Raw genomic sequence first — 24375 nt, forward strand, 5'->3', positions numbered from 1 at the left:
CCAGCCAAGACATCATCATCAAGAAATGTTCCACCTTCTTTGTGTATGAGTGAAGCCGACACCATTCTGTAATGCTGGATATTGTGCAGGTACGTCATAAGTAAGTTATCACCCACAGTGTGGTTCTGAGATTTCACGCGATTCCTTTACAATGTTACAAGCACCCCTTATTCGGTAATGAGAAAGCAAAAATGAGATGAGATACTATGTGGTCCTGTTCCTAATTTCTGGAAAACATAATGTGCTCTCCATGTCACTCACTCTCTACCTCCATGGGAGTATACAGATTACAGAGGAGACCAAGTGTCCGGTTGTGAGTTTGCTCGCTGAGCTGGTGGGTCTACAGTCACTTGAACCAGAGGGGTATATCTATACTGGGTGGAAAATCTGCTGGTGCTATTCGGTGGGGTTAAACTAACTCACCAGGAGAATGGGAACCTGAGGTGTAGTTCCAATGCACAGAAGGATGAGAGTAGGGAGGACTTGGACAGGATTTCATGGTCACAGGAATGGGCTGGCAGGTAGCAAACTGGTTTGAAGTGAGTCTTCTTCAAAGCCAGAAGTATCCGAAATAAGGTAGGTGAGCTTGCAGCATGGATAGGTACCTGGGACTTCAATGCTGTGGCTATTTGTGGATAGAGCAGGGGGAGGAATGGATGTTGTAAATTCCAGGGTTTAGATCTTCCATTCAGAACAGGGAAGGAAGTAAAATACGGTGTGTGGAAGTGTGGCCTTGTTAGTCAAGACAAGTACAATGGTGGTTGAAAGAACTTCTAACGAGGACTCGTCTATTGATATAGCATGGGCTGTGGTGAGAAACAAGGGAGGAGAGGTCACACTGCTGGGAGATTTTTTATAGGCCTCCGCAGATTTCCTCCGGGATTAGATTAGATTCCCTACAGTGTGGAAACAGGCTCTTCGGCCGAACCAGTCCACACCGACCCTCAGAAAAGTTGCCCAGACAGACCCATTCTTCTTTGATAATTGACCTAACACTTTGGGGCAATTCAGCATTGCAAATTCACCTGACCAACACATCGTTGTACTGTGGGAGAAAACTTGAAAACCCGGAGGAAACCCATGCAGACACAGGTAAATTGTGCAAACTCAACTCAGACAGTCACCCGAGGCTGCAATTGAACCTGAGACCCTGGTGCTAGGAGGCAGCAGTGCTAACCACTGAACCACCCTGCCGCACCTAATGTGGAAGAGAGTTTCGTAAAAACGATTCTGGGTAGAAGTGAAATGTACAGCGTGGTCATTATGGGGGACTTTAAATTCCACAGCATTCACGAGAAATGTTATATTTCGAGTATGTCAGATGGATTAGTTTTCCTACAATGTGTGCAGGCAGGTTTTCTGACACACTATTTCGCAGAACCGATAAGAGTGACGGCAATAGTGGATCTAATACTTGGTAATGGACCAGGCCAGGTGTTTGATTTTGTATCAGGTGAGCACTTTGGAAAGCGACCATAATTCGGTTTCGATTAGTTCAGCGACGAAGATGGATAGAACATGCCACAGGCATGAGATATAGATGGTGGAAGGGCAATTATAATACGATTAGGCAAGACGTCGGATGCAAAGAAAGAGGTAGCACAATACAGGGAGAGATATTCGAAATGTGGAGCTGGTTTAAGGAACAGATATTGCGTTTCCTTGATACATATATCCCTGCCAGGCAGGGGAGAAGTGATAACATAAGGGAACTGTGGTTTACTAAAGGAATTGCATCGCTTGTTAAGCGGAAGAAGAAGGCTTATGTGACCACGGTTCAGATGAGACGACGGAGAGTTGCAGATTTGCGAGGTAGGATGTAAAGAGCGAGTTCAGAAGATCAAAGAGAAAGCATGAGCAGTCTTTAGCAGGCAAAATAAAGGAGAAACATGAAGCTTTCTATAATTGTGTGAGGAATAAAAGGATGACTAGAATCGGGATCGTGCCATTCACAGATAGAAGTGGGAAGTTGTGTGTAGGCTCCGTCAAGATCGCATTGCAGGTAGTCAACATGGTTTCATCAAAGACAGGTCAAGTCTCACCGAACTCATTGAGTTTTTTGAGAAGTTAACCAAGCATGTCGATGAGGGTAGGGCAGTTGACATGGTATACATGGACCTGAGGAAAGTTTTTGATAAGTTTCCGCATGCTAGGCAGTTGGAGACAATGCAGAGTATGGAATCTAGATTAATTTCGCAGTTTGGATTGGACATTCGCTTTCTGCAAGAAAGCAGCAATTGCTGGTTGATGGAAAATATTCAGACTGGCGTCAGCTTCCTAGTGGTGTGCCACACGAATCTGTTTTAGGACCACTGCTGTTTGTAGTTTTTATAATAGACTTGGATGCAGGGTAGGTGAATGTGTTAGTAAATTTGCAGATGACTTTAAAGTCGTTGGAGTAGTGGATAGTTTGGAATAATGTTGCAGGTTTCAGGATGACTTGCATGAACTACAGAATTGGGAGAAGAGGTGACTAATGGAGTACAATGTTGATAAATGTGAAGAGATTATCTTTGAGAAGAATAAAAGGAAGACCGAATACTGGGTCAATGGAAAGAGTCTTGGCAGTGTGAATGAGCAGATGTATCTTGGAGTCCATGTACATAGTTCACTGAAAATTGCCAACCTGGTTGTGCTGTTAAGAAGGCATTCATTATGATAGGTTTCATTGGTCGAGGGATTGAATTCCGGAGCCGTAATGTCGAGTTGCAATTATGCAAAACGCAAGTGTGTCTGCACTTGGAATATTGTGTAGAGTTCTGGTCACCCCATTACAGGAAGGATGTGGAAACATTGGAAAACATGCAGAGGAGATTTACCAGGATGTTGCGTAGTCTACAGGGAAGGTCTTGTGAGGAAAGTCTGACAGACGTTAATTGTATTCTCATTGGAAAGGAAAAGGCCAAGAGGGGATTTGATAGAGACATACAAGGCGATCAGAGGATTAGAATGGGTTGACATGAAAGTCTTTTATTCTGGTGATGGTGCCTGAAAATTTTAAGACAGAAGTCAGAGGCAATTTCTTCACTCACAGAGTATTAAGGGCATGGAATGCCCTGCCTGCCAATGTTGTTAACTCACCAACATTAGTGAGTTTCGAACATAACTATAAGCACATGGATGATGATGGGGTGATGTCCGGTTGGGCTTAGACTAGTTCATAGTTTGGCGCAACATCGAGGGTCGAATGGCCTGTTCTGCACGCCATTGATCGATGTTCTGTGTCTTATTGTTTTTTCTCAGACGTTTCGTCAAATGTGAGCCTCCGTTCAACCAATGGTGTCCTGTCCCACTTTCCGATTATTTTCTTGGTCTTAGGTTGGGTGACATAAATATTGTTTATTTTTCTCAGAGTTTGGTAAATGGGGTCGAAATCGATGTGTATATTGGTGGAGTTCCTGTTTGAATGCCATGGCTTTAGGAATTCCCGTGCTTGTCTTTGTTTCGTCTGTCCGAAAATAGATGTGCTGTCACAATCAAAGTGGTGTCCTTCTTCGTCTCTGTGTAAGGATCGTTGTGATAGCTGGTCATGAATGTTGATACCTAGCTGGTGTTCGTTTATCCTGATGGCTATTTTCCTGCTAGTTTGTCCGATTCAGTGTTGGTAGCCCACAAATTTACCAATGGAATGAAACTGCTACTGATGAACCTAAAGGACACTTGACGACCAACCCCTAATTCGAATGTCATTTACAAGGTACACTACAAGGATTGCATCAAATAGTACACCCTACAGCCAGGAAGAAATGTAGCCTCCTGGATACACAACCACCATTAAAAGACATGATCATCTATAACTAGTATCTTAACACACGGATAAAGAAATACACTACATCAATTTCACATCCATCCTCGGACAGCCAAATGTAGACACGCACGGGAATTCTGTGATCCTTGGCATTCAAACCGAAACTCCATCAATAAACATATCTGTAGTTCTCCTATTTAGCAACCACTTCGGAAAGAACCGGAAATGATATCACCCACTTTAACAGACCAAGATACATAAAGAAAAAGCAGGACAGAAGACAGCGCTTCAACAGAGGCTCTCTGATTATGTTAAGTCGTGTGGTAACGAACCAGCTGTTAACAAACCTACCAGTGCAGGGGGCAAACTGACAACCTGAACTTCAACCTGATATACAAAAAGTCCCAAATATTGCAAAGTCCAAGTGTCATTCTGAGCAGTTCAGATGAACATCTGAGATAGAGTAGAACTTGGCGGATGCTGAAGTGAGGAAAAATGAATTGGCAGACTGATAGGGGTAGGATTTTGTAACTCATCCAAGTGTGAAAGAGTGTGTGATGATAGAGCGGTAAAATGCTCCATCCCAGTGTGATGTTGTTAAAGACTGGAGTAAAATAAAGTGCGTGACGGGAGTGGGATGTTGTCAATGAAAGGAATAGAATATGGTCCCCAAATGGAGCGTAATGCTTTTAGTGACGGTAACAGAATACTGTGCCTGATTGGACTGGGAATTTGTGACTGATGGGAATATAACACAGTGTCTGAAGATGGTGGGATGTTGTGACTGGCATGGGAGGAATGATGAAGTGAGTGACTGAAGGAAGTGAGATGGAGGTTTGGAGGTGAATTTGATGTGTTGACAGACAAGGTTAGAAGACAGTGATTAAGGTGAATGGAATTCAGTAAATCAGACAGCAGGATGTCGTGACTGAGCGGGTACGACCTCATGATTGGTGGACGTGGGAGTCAGTTTCTTAATTGAGTCGAAATCGTGAACTGGGAACAGAGAAGTTACATTTGACAAAAATGGGTTTTCGTGTGTAATTTAATGACTGATGTGATCGGGATTAAGTGAAAGAGTGAGTTGAATGCAATGATGCAGGAGAGAAAACACACTGATTTATAGATTCCAGTCCAACGGCAGAGGTAATTTGAATAATGGCATATCACCACCTTTATGTTTCTCCATTCCTCCAAATAAACCCGTAGTCTTGAATATTATGACACTTCAAATGCTGGTTCACTACATTTTACCTGTTGAGATGTTAATGAGCAGAAAAACTTCCAGCCAATGTATTCCAATCCCCAATATTGCTTCTGTCCATATGCTTTAACTCCAACAATCTCCTCAACCTTTTACCTTGCACTTGATTGTTGCATCATTTGTTACATTAGTTTCTATGAAGGAAAAGAGGTTGTTTATTTTCAGCCTGTCGATTCCCTCTCTTATCTCAACCACGCTGTCACGACCACATTCAGCATCTTCCTCTCCAAAGGGAACAACTCGAGCGTATCCAATCTCTCTATATAGATTTATTCAAGGCACCTTTGTGGAAAATATTCTGTGCACCGACTCCATAGCAATCAAATCTTTCTATCGTGCATTGACCAGTCTGCTCACAGTACTCCAACAGTAACTGAAACACAGTCATTTGCATCTGAAATCTTATCTCCCTGCATTTGTGAGCGAAAAGAGAACCTGGAAAATGTAATTAACCAATGTGCTTCTTTAATTATCTCGTCACCCTGTCTTGACACATTCAGGAATCTGTGTCCACATACTGCAAGACACTTCTGTTCTTCTTTAATTCCGAATGTCCAATCAGTCATTAAGTTGTGATGCGTATTCTTCCTTCTTGTAAATTGTACATCACACATATGTCAGTTTTACATTTCATCTGCCACACAACCGTCTACCTGGCAAAGTATGTGTGTCCACCTGTCGCCAAATAACTTGTTCCGCAAAGTAATTAATTGGGCAATCGTAATATCATCATAATTTAATATTGGTCCCCAGTGCTCACAAACTCAAATTTGAAGCTACACATCTATTTTACTTAAGAATACGAAAAATAGGTGAACCAGCAATGATCACTGTGGTCCACACTGCTGTCAATTCAACAACAGATCACCTTTCTCCCATCATTCTGAAAATCGTGGAACCTACTTGTTAAATTTGCCGGGTTTTTACATTTTTACCTAAGTCTCCCATGTTGGATCTTGTGAAAGATATTGTAGAAATTACTACAAATTATATAAAATGTCAAACATTTTGTTACCTCCTAGAAATATTCCAGTTGGCTTTTTTATAACATCTCCCTTTGGCAAAGAGACAGTGAATATCCTTTCACAGTTTGGTTCGCCAAATGAAAACTCATTTTATGCTTCACTTGTTCTCTCTTCAAAAGCCTTCCTAATAATTACATGAGGGTTACTGGTCAATAGCTCCCGAGTATTTGTTTACGCGATTATTGTCGAATGGAAGTTTTGGCGTTAGTTGATCTCGAATCTTATTTCATCCTCTCTATGACACGAGCTCAACTGGAAAACTTGGCTCAGGCAATTCGAATTACCTTCCTGAGCAACCCTGGAGACCTATTGTTAAAAACTGAATATTTTACCACTGTTACATTTTTAAAACGTCCTCTCATACCTTCTCGCCTCTTAACGTCAATTCCGACATTTTGTGCTTGTATTGTCCTCCTCGTGAAAGAAAAATCTGTAAAGTAATGTTTCAGCGTTTTGCCAATGTGCGTCAGTTAAAGCAACAATTGCCGCCTTCCTCCACAATAGGACCAATCCCTTACCCAGAATTCACTTCCTTTTGATATATTCATATAATCTGTGTATACTCCCCTTAATGTTACCCGCCAGAGTTATCTTATGCACTTGTTTAGCCCGATTAACTCTCTTCTATCTCGTCCAAACATTTCTGCCTGTCGGCATTAACGTGGTTCTGGCAATTTGTTGTCAATTTTATGACACCTGTGCTCTTGTGATGACTTCGGGTTTGGCACTGCTCTGAGTCTATCGTCCGACCCCATTAAGAGTATTTTATTGAGGCACGCAGTGCAAGTATGGAGTGTTTTTTTTTGCGAAGTAGATGCATTATCTAATGGTTATGTAACCTTTCAAAACAGTACACGATGCATCACCTGTAAGCTCATATGCCACCATCCTTTCTTCCTATTGCAGAAAAAATACCAACTCAAAGACACAAGGGTCTATCGACAACATTTTCGATTGATATTGCCTCGCCTGACTCTTCAGGATCTGAAACTTCTACTTGGAATTCGTTTATTTTTCCATCCATCCCTACAGAATTTTATAACCATCAGACTGATGCTGAGGAAGGTGAGGGATTTCTAGGTTATGGAACAAATCAGGGAAAGTATATGAACACCAAGCTGTGTGGTGTGATGACTTGCGAGAAAATGCAGGTAACATCAGTGTCGTTTTGACAAGTTGAGTGAGTGTGGAAAACAATGCAGGATGTAGTCAATTGTAGCAGCAAAAAGGAGAAGACAGTTTAAAATCAAAATGGCTACAAAATGAGACAGTGTAATGTGCAAAACGATTTGACTGTCCCAGCTGCAAAAGGAAATCATGCAGGTAAGTCAAGAAGTAAATGAAATGTCGCTTTTCAAAGCAAATCGTTTTGAATATAGGATCTGGCAGGTTTTGCGATAATTGTACATGCCTTAAATGAGAACACGACTGAATATTGTACGCAGCTTCGGTCTACTTACCTGATCAAGAATGTACTTGCGATAAAGTCAGTGTCAGTAACTTTACCTGACTGATAGCTTGGATAGCTGACCTAACTAAGAAGTAGTGAGTCAGGGTATTGTGTAGCGACTGAAGGAAGGGGGATGCAGTGGCTAAGTGGAGTTAGATGTAATGACTAAGGAGTTTGGAATGTATTAACTGAGGTGCATAGAATGTAATGGTTCACAGTAGTTAACACGAGAATGATAAATTACTGGAGAGCCTGATTGACCGATTAAGTATACACTGACAATGGCAATAATACCAACTTCGCAAGTCAACTTTGCTGCATCGGCCGATAGTCTTTAACCGTATGTTACTTTGAATGCTCATCCAAGTAGTTTCAAAGTTTTGTGACGGTTCCCTCCACCAGTGTCTCCTTAACTCCATGTGTCATTTATTGATCACTCTGATCCCAAGGCGAGGGTTAAACTGGAAACTGGAATTGAGTAAGGATGGAAATAAATTGCTTGTGAAATGGAACTATCGCTGACAGTGCAATCAAAATCCAAACACGTCTAGCGAAAACGATATTCTTTCAACAACCTGGAAGCTTTCTGCCTTTCACTTCAATATTTTTCCCTTGATATGGATATTTCTACCATGAGAAACAGCATCTTTCATTTCACCCTGTTCATGCATGTGCTTATCTTTTCTACCAGTCTGGGATCCCCATTCAAACTTTCACACTCAAAACAAAAAACGATATGCATAACCTCTTCATAGCTTCATCCAAGGCAACCACCTGACAAATATTCTTTTGACCCTTTCCAGTACAACCACACCTTCCGACAGTGTGATGACCAAAACAGCACACAGTAGTTCAGCAATGAACTGAGTAAAACTTTCTGCAGATCCAAATTGACCACCATGATTTTTTCACAATGGGACGCCTCAAAATGACAATAATCCAATGCGCCTTGTCAACTACCCGGTTGAATTCTCCTCCCAGATTCATGTATCTGTGAACAAGGGCACTAACATGTCTTTTCACCTCTCTGAAACCGAGCCTTAGTTGTTGCTTCATCACATGTATCAGGTTAAAAATGCCACCTGACAAAATCCATTCATCTAATATGTATTTTAAACTATTTAATGTCACCTACTTGGCTAAACTTTGTATAACCTGCAAGCTTATTTAGCATGCCCGTGTGACTACACTCTGAAATTCGTATCTGCAGATCAAAGTTATTTGTGAACATCTAAACGATTAGGTGACCCAACAATGATAACAATGGTACCCACTGATACCGGTTCCACACACTAGCGTTTAGCATAACCAACTGCTCTGTCTATGGGCATTTTTATTTAAATCAGAATTGCCAAATTCCGCTGCATCCATTGCAATTTTAACTTCATGCGTTTTGGCTTGGATTTGTGTCAAATTTATTTCCGAAATACTGATTAATTGATAGCCTGCCAAACACTTGGACACCTCTTCAAAACAATTAACAAGCCTTCTGAGCCATGACCTCCAGGTAACAAAGCAATGCGGACTTCGCTGATCAAATATTGTGTCTCCTTTAATATTCTTCCAGTGTTTGCCCACTAGACACAAACTGATCGTTTGTTAGGGACTGATCGTTTCCTGGTTATTCACTTCATCTTGATATACTTGCTGAATATCTTTGGATTAACCAGAAAGTTGTTCACAAGTGTTTTCTCATGTCGATTATTTGCTCCTTAACTGGTTTCTTGAACATCCACCAAATTTACCGGGGTCTAGCGATTGAGGTTGCGTCCTGGAAATCATTGACTCACTTGTATTATCTGTATTCGTGTGATGTCTCCTGGAACCTCAATGCTATGTATACAGTTCTTTTACCACCATTGACGATCAAAAAATATTAAGTGGTTCATACACTGCAGGGTGGACCGGTTATTGTCGAACCTTCAAACGCGTTCACGAAGCTTCGTCTTTAATGTCAAACACCACCTTCTGACCTTCCTTTTGAAATCCTCTGCATTTGGGTCTTCCATTCTACATCTGTTTCCCTCCACCTGTGTCTCCCTAACTTCATGTGTCATTTACTGATCACTCTGATCACGAGGCGAGGGTGAAACAGGAAGTCTGGAATTGAGTAAGGATGGAAATAAATTGCTTGTGAAATGGAATCAATGAGCAGCAGACCATTAGAAGCATAGAGTGAAGCATGCTAATTTAGAGATGAGAGAGAGGAGATAAGAATAGTGAACTGAAGGCAGAATAACAATATACAGATGTGCAGATAGAACAAACAATTACGACCAGGACAAAAGTGAATCAAATCTGGTAGGGACATTTTAAAAATCAATTCTATATCCTGCCCTGAACTATATGTGTGTGTAATTTGTTTGATGACGTAAATATTGCATTTAGATTCTCCGCATCAATTGGTTCATGTGATGATCACTTCGGACGCAGAGATTGACAACAAAGAGGAGAAGAAAATCACGCTAAAGACGGTAAGAGATTCCAATATCCAAAGAGGGCAGACGCAAATTACCCACATCCAATGCCACCCCACGAGTTCGACCATCACCCTCGCCCCCGCAACTGCATATAATAACTGTTTTGGGGAGGAGCTCAGCAATGATAAACCTCTCATATTTTCTACTTGCGTCACTCGGACAAAAAATCGAGAGGAAAGCTGAATGACATTCTTATGATTTTTGCATCTTCGCTTCCTTTCATGTTTTGATTTCTCCATCAAATTTTGTCTTCTATTTCTGTCCTATTATACATTACTCTCGCCCCCCATGTTTCTCAAGCACGTCTCTCCCCTTTCACTGGTGTTACCGAAATGATGCACTTGCCTCTCTTTTTTTCTCCTCTCCATGTCCCTGTCTCTGATTCCAGCCCACTTTGTGTGTTTCTCAATCTGCGCCATTCCCCTCCCTGCTCCAGTCTCCGTTTGACAATACCTTTGACTCTGGTTCGTCTCCTAGTCAAAGTGTAAACGTCTTGTTTTCCATTGTGCACTAAAGCTTCAGGAAATGGTCAATGAGCAAGCCCGGAGGAATGTGGAATTAGTCCAGGAGGAGGGACACTGTGTGGCTGTGATCGCTTCAGGACCTGAAGGAAACTGAGTGTGGTAATAAGGCCCAAACACCCAGGCATCGCCTTGCCATGATAATCACAGGATTACTACAACCGGATTGGCTTTCACACTTCCGACAGAACCAAAGGAAACCATTAGCAGTGAGTTCTGATGTTGAATAGAAACGTGTTTCTTTTATAGTGGTAACGAATATGCTTTATATTGCACTTTTCCCCATCGTATGCTACAGTTAAACATGGATGGGCCTTTTAACAAATGGCAACCAACAAGTGCAGGCCCCTCGACCCTTCCAGCCTGCTCAAATGATCCACTGTGATCCCCGGTCTGATTCTAACCTCAGCTCCAAATTCAAAGACAGTCTTTCATCCACTCAGTATTCCGTGATCATTCAACAAAAGATTTCTATTGCCTGCCTTCGCTGAATTTTGAGAAAGGGAGACCCCGAAAACTCATCGAAGTATAACAGAACAACTGGAACATTTCTCACTTCTGTCTTAAATGGATGCCCCATTTTAAATAAAAACCTTGATGGATCCCATTGGTCACACAAGAGGGAAAATTATGTCCGGCTCCACCCATTAAATTAGATCTTATATGCTTTGAATATGTCACTTGTAGTTTAACCAGCCACAATCATATTGAGTGGCGGTGCAGGCTCTCAGGACAGAGCCTCTACTATTGTTCTTTGCTTGCAAATTAGCTATACACGGAAGGCAGCTGTCTGGCAGCAGGAAATACACAACACAAAGAATAACCATTTCCCCTTTGATAAACTGGCCAGAAAGAAAGAAAATGCGGTAATCAATACCGAATATATGCTAGGTGGTTTTTGCTGGGGGCGAATTTGGCAGTATGCGCGTTCTCAATTCAAGATCCCAGTTAACTGACCTTCCATGAAATACTTTGGGAAATCTACGTCAAATTCGTTAGGCTATAGATGGGCTTGCTACTTCTGGCACATAGGATCAACATTTTCAGGATAGCTGGTGAGAAATCTTGGCTTTCAGTATTCTATGTGATCCCATAATAAAGTCTTTCAAGATTTATCCTATGTTTACATCCGGAATGTCGACATTCGCTAATGATTTTGGGCTCTCATTCGCTAGTTTTGAATTTGCAATTTGCAGTTGCACAATGCGTTCACCAGGTAGAGAGTTAAACAGATTGAATGGATGTTCCAGTTCCCTCCTACAGTCTAAATAGCTGCAAACTAGTTGAATTAGCCATGCTAAACTGCCGATAGGTTTCAGGGGTTTGTAGGTTAGGTGCAATAGTCACTGAAATGCAGGTTTTCAGGAAAGTGGTATGGAGTTGAGATTGAACGTGATGCTATTTGGAAGGTGAGTGTGGCCTTGTTGGGCCGAATAGCCTGCTTCCACTTTGTCGTTAATCTACGATTCATAATTGTCTGCCCAACTTTAATTTGTGTAAATAACTTTTGTCTGCTTGATACTTTGCAAAAGTGCTTTCAGATGCTCCCCACCTGCCTTTGAATATTTCACTTACCTTTAAAACACGAGTTGCAAAATTTCGACTCAATTATTTCGAAATGTTTGCTTAGACTTTCAGTTAGAATAAAGGCCGTGAGAATTTGTCACAAAATAACTGATGAGGTGATGTCAAGCTAATCAGAGAATTTATGACTGCAAGACAAAGGGATGGATCTGAGAAATATCCACAAATGATGTCATGTGTGTAAATGCCAAAAAATCTAGAAAAAGCTACCACATTGCACGGAATGTTTTACAGAAAATCGGGAGAAATCAAAGAACAGATCTGTACACAAATTTGAGGCAATTGTAAAAGCAAAATGGTTATGAAAGTCGTGAATTTCTAACTGCCAACAATTAATTTGGTCATCTTAGCGAGATTGGTCTCCAACGAGAGGAAATGTTAATATGTATGCGTTTTCTTGTTTATTCTCCCTTATAGAAAAGAAAAGTTCATTTGAAGATGCCTTCATTCGATATTTTTTCTCTTCTTTCATCTCTTCTCTCATAAGTTCATAACTTCATAAGCGATAGTAGCAGAAAGGGGCCATTCTGTGATGGCGGATCTGCTCATCACCCTTATTTTCCTGCCCTGTCTTTATATTTCTACAACCCGTTACCGAGTAAAAGGCCGTGTAACTCATCCTTAAATTTGTTAATTGTCACTACGTCCACTGTAGTTTGGTCTATCGAATTAATCAGATTCATTATGCTTTGGAAGAAGGAGTTTTTCCACAATACATGCACAATTCCTCTGATGCTTTAAATTGCTTTGTAAACCTCGATTCTCATTTACCATCCACCATTTGCCCACATGTACAGTCCAATTGCCTGACTTTTCCACCATCCAGATTGTTTCCGAGTTGTCATATTTGACCAGGACAGTGTGTATGAACCATCGCAATCCTCTCCCACAGATAGTATGGGATGGACAGACAGGCACATCACGCCCATTACCTTCATCCAGGGCCTCATAACATCCTTCCAGGTGAGACAGAGCTTCACCTGCCTCTTATCTAAACTAATTTACTTCATCAAGTCTTCCCGATGTGGTCTTCTCTTTGTCGGGCAGACCAAATATAAACTAAAGGACAGTTTCATCAAATATCTCAGCCAGGCCTGCAGGGGCAGACCTGATCAGCCAGTCTCCGCTCTTTTTAGTTCTTCTTCCGACTCCATTTCGAACATGGCCAGCTTTGGCGTGGTCTATTGCCACAGCGAATGGCATTGTAAATTGGTGGAACAACACCTCATCTTCCACCGAGGCAGCATGCAGCTCAGAGTTCTCAAAGCTGAGTGCTTTAATTTCAAATAACGTCCTTTCCCATAACCCAACACCAATCATAGCCTGTCCCTTTCCCCTTCCATTCGTCTCATCGGTCCTTTCTTCTCGCCATCAAATTGATCATTTCTCCCAACTACCAAACAGGCTGTACCATCTACCTGTGCTCACCCGTCCCCACCTCGCCACCCTGTCCGCCCACCCCGTTTATACCCAGCGCCCGTTACACCGACCGCCAGTCCAGAAAGCGGGCTACTCCCGAGAAGATAAATTGTCCATCTCCTCATGCTGTCTGTCTTTCATCCATCATCTTGCTTGTCCACCATGGGGGCAGACAGTGGCAGATACGGAGACACTGGTTCATTCACAGACATACACACCATGCATCACACACTGAGACAGACCAGATTCATACGTATAAAGAGAACAACATGAAGATCCATGTAAACCCAAACATCAACATACACAATCACCCTAAAATTTGTAGACAGAAAACGGAAACTCGCAGCACCCCAAAACACATACACAAACACATAGATCCTCTCACAGGCAAGGAGAGCCATGCAGAACGAAGCATGTGATGAACTATATTTACGGAGACCTAGGTTTATTTTTTTTTTCGTTAATCTGATTTTGCAAAATCTGTTTTGGTTTGCAGCTAATAACTCTAAACAAAAAGCTAAAGTTGAGTTTTAAACCACGTGCAAGTGTTATAATGAAAACACGAGTGATAACAAACAGGCTTTTGTATATTCGGGAGTTCATGTTTGAGGTTCAACGCGGGTTGTTACCTGATCGAAAGATCCTCCATCGGAATTGGTTCGAGTAAAGTCCGGACAAAACCTCATATTAAAGGAGATGGCACACGATGAATGGTAGGAGGAATCTCATAGCGACGATAATTGTTCTCTCAGTATGTCGGCAGACTGCTAAATGGACTTTGGACAGCTGCTTTTCAGAAGAACAATTCTTTGTTGTCATTCCAGCATGCAGCTTTGAAAGCTCTCTGCCGAATATCCTCCGGAAGGCTCTTACAGTTTCAGAGAATAGAAAATGACGATATATGAGTTATGTCCTCTTTACTAGGTGAATTATAATATATACCATCATAAAAACAATCTGGAAGTAATTATCTATGCCTGCAGAATGACGCATCATGGAAATCTGCCAAGTAATAGGGTCTGTTTCGTGTTTATCTTTATTTGACTTATCCCTTTACTGTGATTGTGTATCCTCCAGTCTTGAACGTATTATGCTGAAAATAAAGCCTTTTTGGTTCATTACATTAACATTGTTGTTGGGCTTTGTGCAGCTGAAATAGCTGTTTGTTTTGACTTAATTTTCGAAGTATTTTGCTTACAGTTTACACAATTGCCTTGAATTGAGTATTCGCAGAGACTGAGGTTGGAAATTTTAAAGTCCAGTTCGGATACTTTGCCATACATTTGAGGATAGTAAAATGTTGTAATTTGACGGTGTTGCGAATACAGAGGTAGAAAGGGTCACTTATTTCGGGTGTCTACTTCTCTCTCATTGGAACCCACAAACACAAAGAATAATGCGCTAAAATGCAGACAGTTTAGCATGCGTGCTTTCGTGCATCTTAGCGTACTGATAAATGCACACATTCTTTTCATTCCACACATAAGCATCGATAGTGACTTGTAGATACTCAGGCACCAGCAGACAATCACACAGTCAATCCAGCACTGACTACAAACAGTACAAAGCCTCACAATCTTACAGTGATATACATAAATGCACGGAACAAAAGTCACATAAGTATGAAAACATCCAAAAGGACGCGGATGTCGTTATGCACATCGACACAGATATAAAGACACACGTGCAAAGACAAATACACGTGCAGAAGCAGAGAAAGAGAGAGGGAAGGAGTCCTGGCCAACCCATCGTGATTGTGATACCAATGAAATTGGTAGAAACAAGTTCTCTCACACAGAAAAAAAAATGAACAAAATGAAACACACATATTGGCAAATTAATAAATGCGTACTTTAAAGTATATACACAGGCGTGTGTGAACAAACATACATGGATATGAGTAGGTGGAAATGAAGATAAATACAGACGTATGTTTCAACTTTTTCTCCATGCAAAAATTGGCACCCTCATCGACAAATATAAATACAGAGAGAATATCACACAGTCACACACTGAGCACTAATATATGCGAAGAATGCAACATCTACAAATATAAAACACATACGTACTCTCACATGCATGGTTACAATAGCGCAGACGTACAAACAGTGACCCATCAATAAATTCAGATATAAATATGCAACAAAACATACACAAACAGTTCTGAAGAAAGGCTTATGGCTGAACCGTGGATTCTCCTGCTTCTTGGATGCTGCCTGACCTGCTGCACATTTCCAGCAACATATTTTCAGCTCATACACACGGAACCACTCAGAAATGCAGAGACCGACACATTCAGCAAATGCAAATGCAGCATGAGTCATCATAGTAGCAAATGTCCACACATAGACAGCCGCAACCCAAGTACATGGTAAGCAGATGCAGAATCAAAGAAGAAGACACTGAGGACAGTTTAGCATCAAAATACTGCGATTTATCAAATACACGGAGGAGTGATCACTGATGGACTGAACGCATTGACTGCAACAAATTAGACATGTATAACCTTTGGTGAGCCAATGAAATTCTCAGTTATAGATTGGCATTTGGAATTTTTTTATCTTCATTCCAAGACATGTAATGAAGTTTCACTCTGTTGATAACGTAAGCCACCTGTCACTTCGAAGACACATGCTAAGGGTTTCAAGAAAGGGAAAATGTGGTCACAACGTCGGCATTTTCCATTTGGTAGGGCACGTCACAGTTCGATCAATCGATTCGCCAGTACGCACAGCAAGAAAATGTAATTTGAATTATGTACTTGTTGAACAAAACCTTCAGAGACAGCCCATGAGCATAAACAGTTTATTACGAAATGGGGAGAGCACTGTCCAAAGTACGGCTCAGCAGAACTCCGAAGTACAACAGAACGTTGCAGGATTATATAGAAAACCAGGCATGAGCTCAGACATAGGCTGACGGTTAATTACATGATATCAGTTTGGTACTGAGTCAGATGACATCTCTCAGAGTCAGCCGTAATTGATATGACACATTCCACAAGTGGACTGCAGTGAACTTTATCACGTCACGTTTGTTGCAGGGACTTGCAACAAATGTAGGACAGAAGTCTTAAGTAGAGCAGAAACATATATTAGCAATATATCGTAAAGGAAATGACGGAGCTAAGTATGCTTCAGCAACTAAGCTATATGTTCTAGCAATAAATCAGAGTGAGGAAACAAGGAGCAGGCAAACAATGGCGTCCCGAACAGATAAACTATACATTAGCGTTGCATCATAATGAGAGCAACGTGAGGGGGTTTTGAGACAGGCACAGCTCATATAACAAGGATTTTTTTCTGCAGACGTGAGGGGCACTTAAGCCAAATGGTTTCTTAAACAGGACGGAAATAACAACCAAGAAATTGGCTTCTACAATCGTCCATTTTCTTTCACCATCTAAAAAGCAGGTCAGGATCTTCAGCAAAAGCGTGAAAGTAGCGAGAGCCAAGGGACTTGTCTCGAGGTGGAGGTTCTAAATCAGACAGGTAGTCCCACGAATCTGAGGTGTCAGCGCTGTTAGGGCTTGGGATCTTGGGCTCAGGGCCTGTGCCAGTGATGGGGAATCGTGACCAGCTGGGCTAATTATGAGATGGAGAGGAGAAGTGAGACAAAGTACGCACAACACTGCTTAATGAAACTAAGAAGGATAGCACGAAGAACACAGACAACAAGGACAATGAGCACTTGTTGAAGGGCACTGGCCCAAGATCTGAGCGACGAGCCCAAGCAACTCCACAAGTCCCACCGGGAGCTGGATTCCCACTGAGGCAGTGCTCTCTTGCATCGATTTCTATGCGTCCACTCGAGTCTTCCTTGAATTTTAACAGCTTTGCGGGTGATTATTCGAACAAGATTCTGGCATTCCCACATAGGCTCCGATTTTCGGCGGTCCCCATTCTTAGACTTAGTGTGCCTGTGACTATAAACATTACAGACTATTAGTTTACGTATGCAGATATTTCCCACTTTTCTACAAGCGTTGTGGCAGTAGTGTCAGTCGTTGGGAGGATTCATTGACTCAGTTCAACTACTATAATTAGACGGTATTTGTACCAATATACTCGAGATATTTTTATAAAAACAAGTTAGAGAAAAGTAAAAAGGACCACCAGGCAAGGGAGTGGATTTGGAACCCTCCTTTCACAAGTGTGAACAACTTTGCACATAATCAGCTAAAACAGGCAGAAGCAACGAAGGAACACAAACTTTTACCGCTTTGGGCACCCATATCTTGGTTTGAGTACCGAGGGAGCACCCGATTTGAGTTCATAGCTTGTGGTCTTCAGCCTAGTCTTACCGCTCTGATTGCTGTGCCTTACCCAGATCAGGCATTTCCGTCCTTACCTTGTCTCTGTGAGGATTAAATCTTCTATGTTCCTGCAAGTCTCCGTAATCGTGGCTACACCAAAAGCACAACGAGAGTCATCCTTTTGCTAGAATGCAACATGTCAAACCTTACATTAGCTCCAAGGCAGCTGCAAATACACTTCTCTCCTTAGTAGCTACATTCCAGTTAAAGTAAGGGTCTGCCTGTTAAATTTTCCAGTGTTCCCTCGGGAATGGGCTGCTCAGCAGTGGTTGTTGTGTGGTCATCTGAGGTAGTTTGCTCCCCCAGTTGGTATGTTGGTTTCAGTCAACCTTTTCGGGGTTGGCTAATGGCCATTGGGATCGCTAGGTTGTTGAACCTCTTCGGTTTTGCTTGCAACCTCGATCGTGGTTTGGTCTCATTCCGGACATCCCAGTAGAAAATCACTGCTTACTGGAATTGTGCTTGGAATTGTTAGACTAGTTCATCTCATTTGTCTGGAAAATGTCGGCGACACCAGAAGGAATACATCGCAAAAGCATCGCATTAAATAAAGGTGAGTCAGCTTGTCAATTGAAAAGTTTATTGCCTGATAAAAATTCCTTACCAGGTAACATATTGCAATATTGACCTCCTGACTCCAAAGGTTTGAGATTGCATTTCAGTTCATCACGAATATTTGCAGGTTGTTGTAAAACTCGTTCTAATGACGGAATTGAGTGGTACGCCTGGTTGTCATTGTCAGAGAATCAAGCCTTCATATCGTCATAACTACAGACGGGCCCGAGGAGTGGCATTATAATCTGTATTGTCCTTCGAAAATATTGAGCAATTGGAGTTGTTCTCCTTGCAGTCAGGGGCTTGGTTCATTAACATTAATCTGCTTTTGGAGACAGCCCGGGTTATGGATTACTCAGGCCACTTACTTTTATGACGTCGGCTATGAAGACGGTTACCAATGCTGAACCCTTCATCTTCACAGAAACGGAGGTGTGGAATCAAAGGTCGTGTGGATAAGGCTAAAGCAGGATACTGATTGTGCATGATCAGCCATGATCATTGTCGTGGAAATTAAATCGACCTGACTCAATTATTGGCAAGAACAAAAAAAGGAGCTTCATTCTAAATTCTGCAGAATTGACTCCTTTACACTAAGGGTCCGGGTAATAATCGTGCCTTTAGTAATCCTACATAGAGCCTCATTGTCAGAGAATAAATACAGCACAAAAAGGGTTCAGTGAACTTTCGCGTGATATTAGAGCAAAACCCTATGGAAGGTGATTGCCGTCTCTAGATTGTTTAGGAGACAGCATGTTTAAGGGTGGTTTTAGACTTGGAACCACCACTGGCTGAGTTGGACTCGCCAAAGACGAACAGGCACGTAGTTTCTTGGTTTACGAAAACCAAGGTATTGCGGTAGATGCGCCCAATGCGAGAGGGGACCTCCGCAGGTAAAAGGCAAGTCAAAGGGAAAAGATAACAGTCCCGCGCAAGAGAGAGAGAGAGAGAGAGAGAGAGAGAGCTGAACACTTTTCCAGTTACACTAAAAATGGCAAGAGCAATCAAAGGGAGCGTCCACACAGGACTTGGAATGGCCAGCCAAAAATACAATATATGCTAATAATACGGCCCAGAGTCTGAAAAGCAGTCAGAATTGTGGATTGAAGGGTGTGGTTTTCCGGAGGGAGGAAGTTTTAGTAAAAGACAGCAAGAAAAATTGAGGTCGAAGTTGTTGGAGAGAGATAAGGAGAAAAGGAAGAGGAAAATAGAACCCATGAATTAGAGTGCTTATAACATGTGCAAGGCTGAGGCTGATATCAGGGAAAGGAAATCTCAAGTAAAACATAGATCAAATACACGTACGAACACCAGCACGCATCCAGACACGCAGAAGACACCCTCACGAAGCTGGACTGTGTCTTAAGTCTGTTTCAGATTCTGACCTTGATGACTGCCCTCCGAGACCTACAGCACCCCTACAAGATCCGCCTGGCGAAGATTCCACGTCAGCGGCCGCTGCCTCAGGTTCTGCACGCCACACCCGCAACCAATTGAAGCAAGAAGCCCAAAACGAGGACGACCACTCCAAGACAGAAAGGCATTCAGGGCCAGTTTGCGGTCACCCTCCGACGGTTGATGTGTCAGACGGTGCCGGGCACTGGCGTGCGATCATCTAACCAGGTCGTTCTGCAACTCCCAATGGTTGAAATTGCAGGTCCAGAGGACATCCGGTGTTGGTAAACCGGCCATGGACCATGAAGGATCTGGAAAGTGCCTATGGGCAGTTGCCTGACTCACACGAGGGTCGAGGTAATAAGTTCACCGAAGAAGTGACAAAGTTCTGTAGTCAGTTCCGTCCCACGTCACATAAGATGAGATGTCTCCTGGGACGAAAGGTAGGTGCCAATGTCACGAAAATGAGGTATACCTGCCAAATGCAAACGTTCATGGTCGGGTAGCCGACATCCAAGCGGAGCAGAACGGAGATTTCAATGCTTTTGTTGCAGCACTGGCAACTGCCTGTAGGGAGTCATTCCCAGTGCGAATGGGCATGACCAACGTTACAATGCGTAAACAACGGGAAGGTGAGACCGTGTCCCAGTAACCTACGTGCCTCACTGAAGTCCATAATGCCCATAGTAGACTGAGACCACCTGACAACATAACTGCGGCAGAAACCATACCTTATGAGGCACACCTGAGTGACAGCTTCATCAATGGAATGAAAGACGAAAAAGCAAAAACATATAAAAGAGTCATGTATTCCCTAGGACATCGGAAATCTGAATTTGATAGAAAAACTCGCGATACATGTTGAAAAATTGCTTACCCAAGAAAAGGATAAGCCGAAGCTAAAGATGGAACTGCAAGCACATAAAGCTCATGCAAACGGTCACCCAGCCGTTGGAGGGAGGGGCTGCAGGAAGAGAGGGAAGTCGAGGTGAAGTTCGCAGCGCGGGAAGGGGTAGATCTGGTGAATGCTTTGTTTGGGGAGCAATGGACTGATGGGCGAGACTGTGACAACACAGACAGCCTCAGTTGATTCTGGGGGATGATCCACAGGGTGACTGAAAGGGGAATGCTGAGATGGAGGTGAGAAACCCACAAGGCACAGAACCAAGTGAAAGCAGCACTGCAACAACCAACAGGAGGGAAGCTGCTTGATCTAGCACCTGGAGAGTGGGTAGTGGTGAAAGACGTCAGGAGGAAAAACTGGAAGGTGAAGAGGTGGCTTGGACCATTTTAAGTGATCCGTGCAACACAGACAAGAGTTATGATCGCAGAAAGAACCACATGGACACACGCCAGATATTGCAAGTATGTAGCTGTGCCTGAGTAGACATCAGACAGCACCAGAACCAATTAAGTGCAAGTAGTGATTAGAAGCCTCATACGAATATGGTTCTGCCCCAGCTCAAACCTTTAGCAAGCGCCCTGGTAGGACTATTCATACGGGCTGAGGCATTGATGGACCCCACCCTACCATGGCATTGACGAGTGTGACGTGTGAACATGGGCTCTATACAGGGCACACCAGAACAAGTGACGATACCACCACAAACTCGGTGGTGTCTGAGGAAATGTCTGGTATTTCCTTATCACTATTTGATGTATAGCTACTCTGGCTCCGTATTTTTGTTTGTTGTTGCTGTAGTTGTCCTTGATGTCATAAAATGACAAAAAGATGGAAATTGGAATGGAAAATTATCCAATTATTGTGAAATTTGAAAGAGAATGCTTTTCTGCTTCTCTAACGGCTGCAGTCAGCTTATCACTGTTTGATTTCTGTCCACATCCAACACGAACTTGCAACAGTTGAACACAGAAAAAGCTGAAGAATTAATATGTCTAAGACCAGGGGATGCGAGAATAGCAACTTGAATTCTACCAGTCTTTGCCTTTGAGAGCGTGATAAGAAATAGTATAAGTAAAGCATCAAAACAAAGCTCAGTACTACTTACATTGAGGCATCTGGTTTAGTGTAATGGATTCAATTATGCAGAATTTAAAATAAAGCTCCTTTCTTTGCTCTTGCTAATAATTGAGTCAAGTCGATTTAATTTCCACGACAATCATAATGAATGGTGGTGCTGGCTCGTAGGGCCGAATAGCCCACTCCTGCACATATTGCCTATTGTCTATTGTCTGTTGTGTGCTGGAGACTATCAGGAGATATTAGGGTCTCACTGGCTCTCCTTGAATAACATCCCTTTCCCCCATCCATATCAGTGTCATCCCCATCCTTAAATAGTGTCATTATGTCAGGCATAAGCTCAGGATCCCGATTAGTACTTAGATTCTTTTACAGTGCTTTTGCTTCAATACCATAAAATGCACTTTCTGTTACATCACATACTTCCATTGCCAATTGGATGTGCAGTGCTCAATTGTTCGTATGGGATGGTTGAGGCAAACATTAGTCAATGTTGCCATGCTTTCAACTAATTATGAGGCAATAACACAGATGAATGAAAATGCATGATAGTGCATATACCATTCAATCTTGCCAATCTTGTTACCGCAAGATGGAAACTGAACACGTGACTGAGACATTTCCCTATTAGTTAATAAGAACAAACAGATTTTAAAGTCACTAAAATGATTCAAGTGTGTGTAGATTTGCAGTCATGAAATTGCATCAGGATTGTTGTATTCGATGCATATCACACGCAGCTTATTAAATCACAAGTTATGTTCGTATTTAGTAATAGTTTTGCCTCGAGACTTCAATATGAAAGTGAAATGCAATCATTCCAGACCCAATTGCATAATATAAAATGCGCGCTTTTAATAATTCTGAAATCCATTATAAATAACCGGTTGCAGACTCTCAATGTGAATCCCAGATTTCTGAAAACTTTACCGCTGGTTTGGGATATTTACATCCATCTTTAAACTTCCAGTTTTACAATTTTCTAATATTATTTTTGTGATGTTCACTGCAATTCCTCTACTGAATGAATAAACGTTAAAGTCTGAGATGCTTGCCCTCAATGTTACGATTAGATAGTCTTTTTAAAGTAATAAACAGATCCCTATTTCCAAACCGGAAGAGAATCATTCTGCACGCGCATCCAAGGGTTACAGTGGTACAACTTTAACTGACTTCAGTCAATCCTTCAATTAGTCCAACACCCGGTGATAACAGGGGTGAAATCGATCTTTGTCTGAAGCAGAGGTTATGTGAGAGTTGCGAGCTGGTTTACACTTGTGTCAAATATTGTAAAATCTGATGAGAATTTTTTGTTTAACGATTGTAATGTTGCATCCTGCCATTTTGAATTTCATGAAAATAAAAAAAAGTCGAGTTAACAATTGATAGTCTTGCCATCATAGTCTACGAGAACAACACTTCTGGATCTCGAGCGCCAGGAAACAAAACAGAAAAATTTAAACAACAACAAGCAAAGGTGCATCAATAAAAGACCACAAAAAGGTCATTGTTCTGCTAGCTTTAGAGTCTCGGAGCTGAGAGGGTCTCTCTCTCTTCCTGGCAACCATTTTTCTATTTCAGTTTTTTTTTTAGATTCTGATGATTCTAAGTGTCATGAAACATTCACATTCCAGAACAGTCAAAATTAGGGAGTTCCAATTCTCACAATGTTTTCAAGCCGAGGTGTGCATGTTTCTACAGTAGTCTATGGCGAAGAGGAAAACACAATGTAGAATGTAATAGTCGCCCTCTGTGTCCCAGTTGATCAACTCAGGGAAGTCTGGACATTCTGAGGCAAGCAACTATAAATAATGCATATTTGTACAAGCCAATAAAACTTGTTAGGCACAAGAGCTTACCGGGGCGTATTGAAGCGTGTCACACACCTCAAACTAGGTCCAATGATTGTTAAATGCAGTTTCACCGGTCATAATTCTGGGCAAGCAAGTTCTTTATCACCAATCTCTGTGAACCGTGAGATTCTTTTACCAACACTTGCAGTCCAGACACTAGAGCCCTGTTGAGTACTTGCACTCAGAATATGTGGATAAGTAGCGAGAACTATAACAGCTTTTTAAACAGCATTCTGTCTCTTGCCAGCTTTCCTAGACTTTTGGGAAGTGACAACAGCAACAATCCAGTTTGGGACGATAATTCGGGTATATTTAGGGAAACAGGGTGCCAGTCCCGTGGGAAGTTTTTGAAAGTGTTCGCTGAATGCTGGTTTTGATTACAAAAATACGGGATGATTGCTGTTAGCCACATTCACAAATTCAACAAGGGAAAAGAATTTGCCCAAAGTGGCGACACCGCAGCTCATCGGATGCTGCCAGACATGCTCTGCTTTTCCATGACCACACTCTCGACTCTAATCTCTAGCATCAGTAATCTTCACATTCTCAAATGAAATCGCCTAACTTAGGTGTTGCATTTAGTTGTCTACCATGGTGTTTCAGCGTCGCTCCCGTGGGGACAAAAGCACGGAGTTCGGCCTGCACAGCGGAAGAAGATTGCCTTGACCCCGTCACCGCTGTTTTGATCTTACATGTCGAATGGTTTGATCCAATCGTCACCTGCATAGTTGTATGCACAGAAACGTTACCTTTAGGCAAACAAAGAGGACACAAACAAAGACAAA

This window comes from Chiloscyllium punctatum, chromosome 43 (assembly GCF_047496795.1).
Source record: "Chiloscyllium punctatum isolate Juve2018m chromosome 43, sChiPun1.3, whole genome shotgun sequence".
Lineage (NCBI taxonomy): Eukaryota > Metazoa > Chordata > Chondrichthyes > Orectolobiformes > Hemiscylliidae > Chiloscyllium > Chiloscyllium punctatum.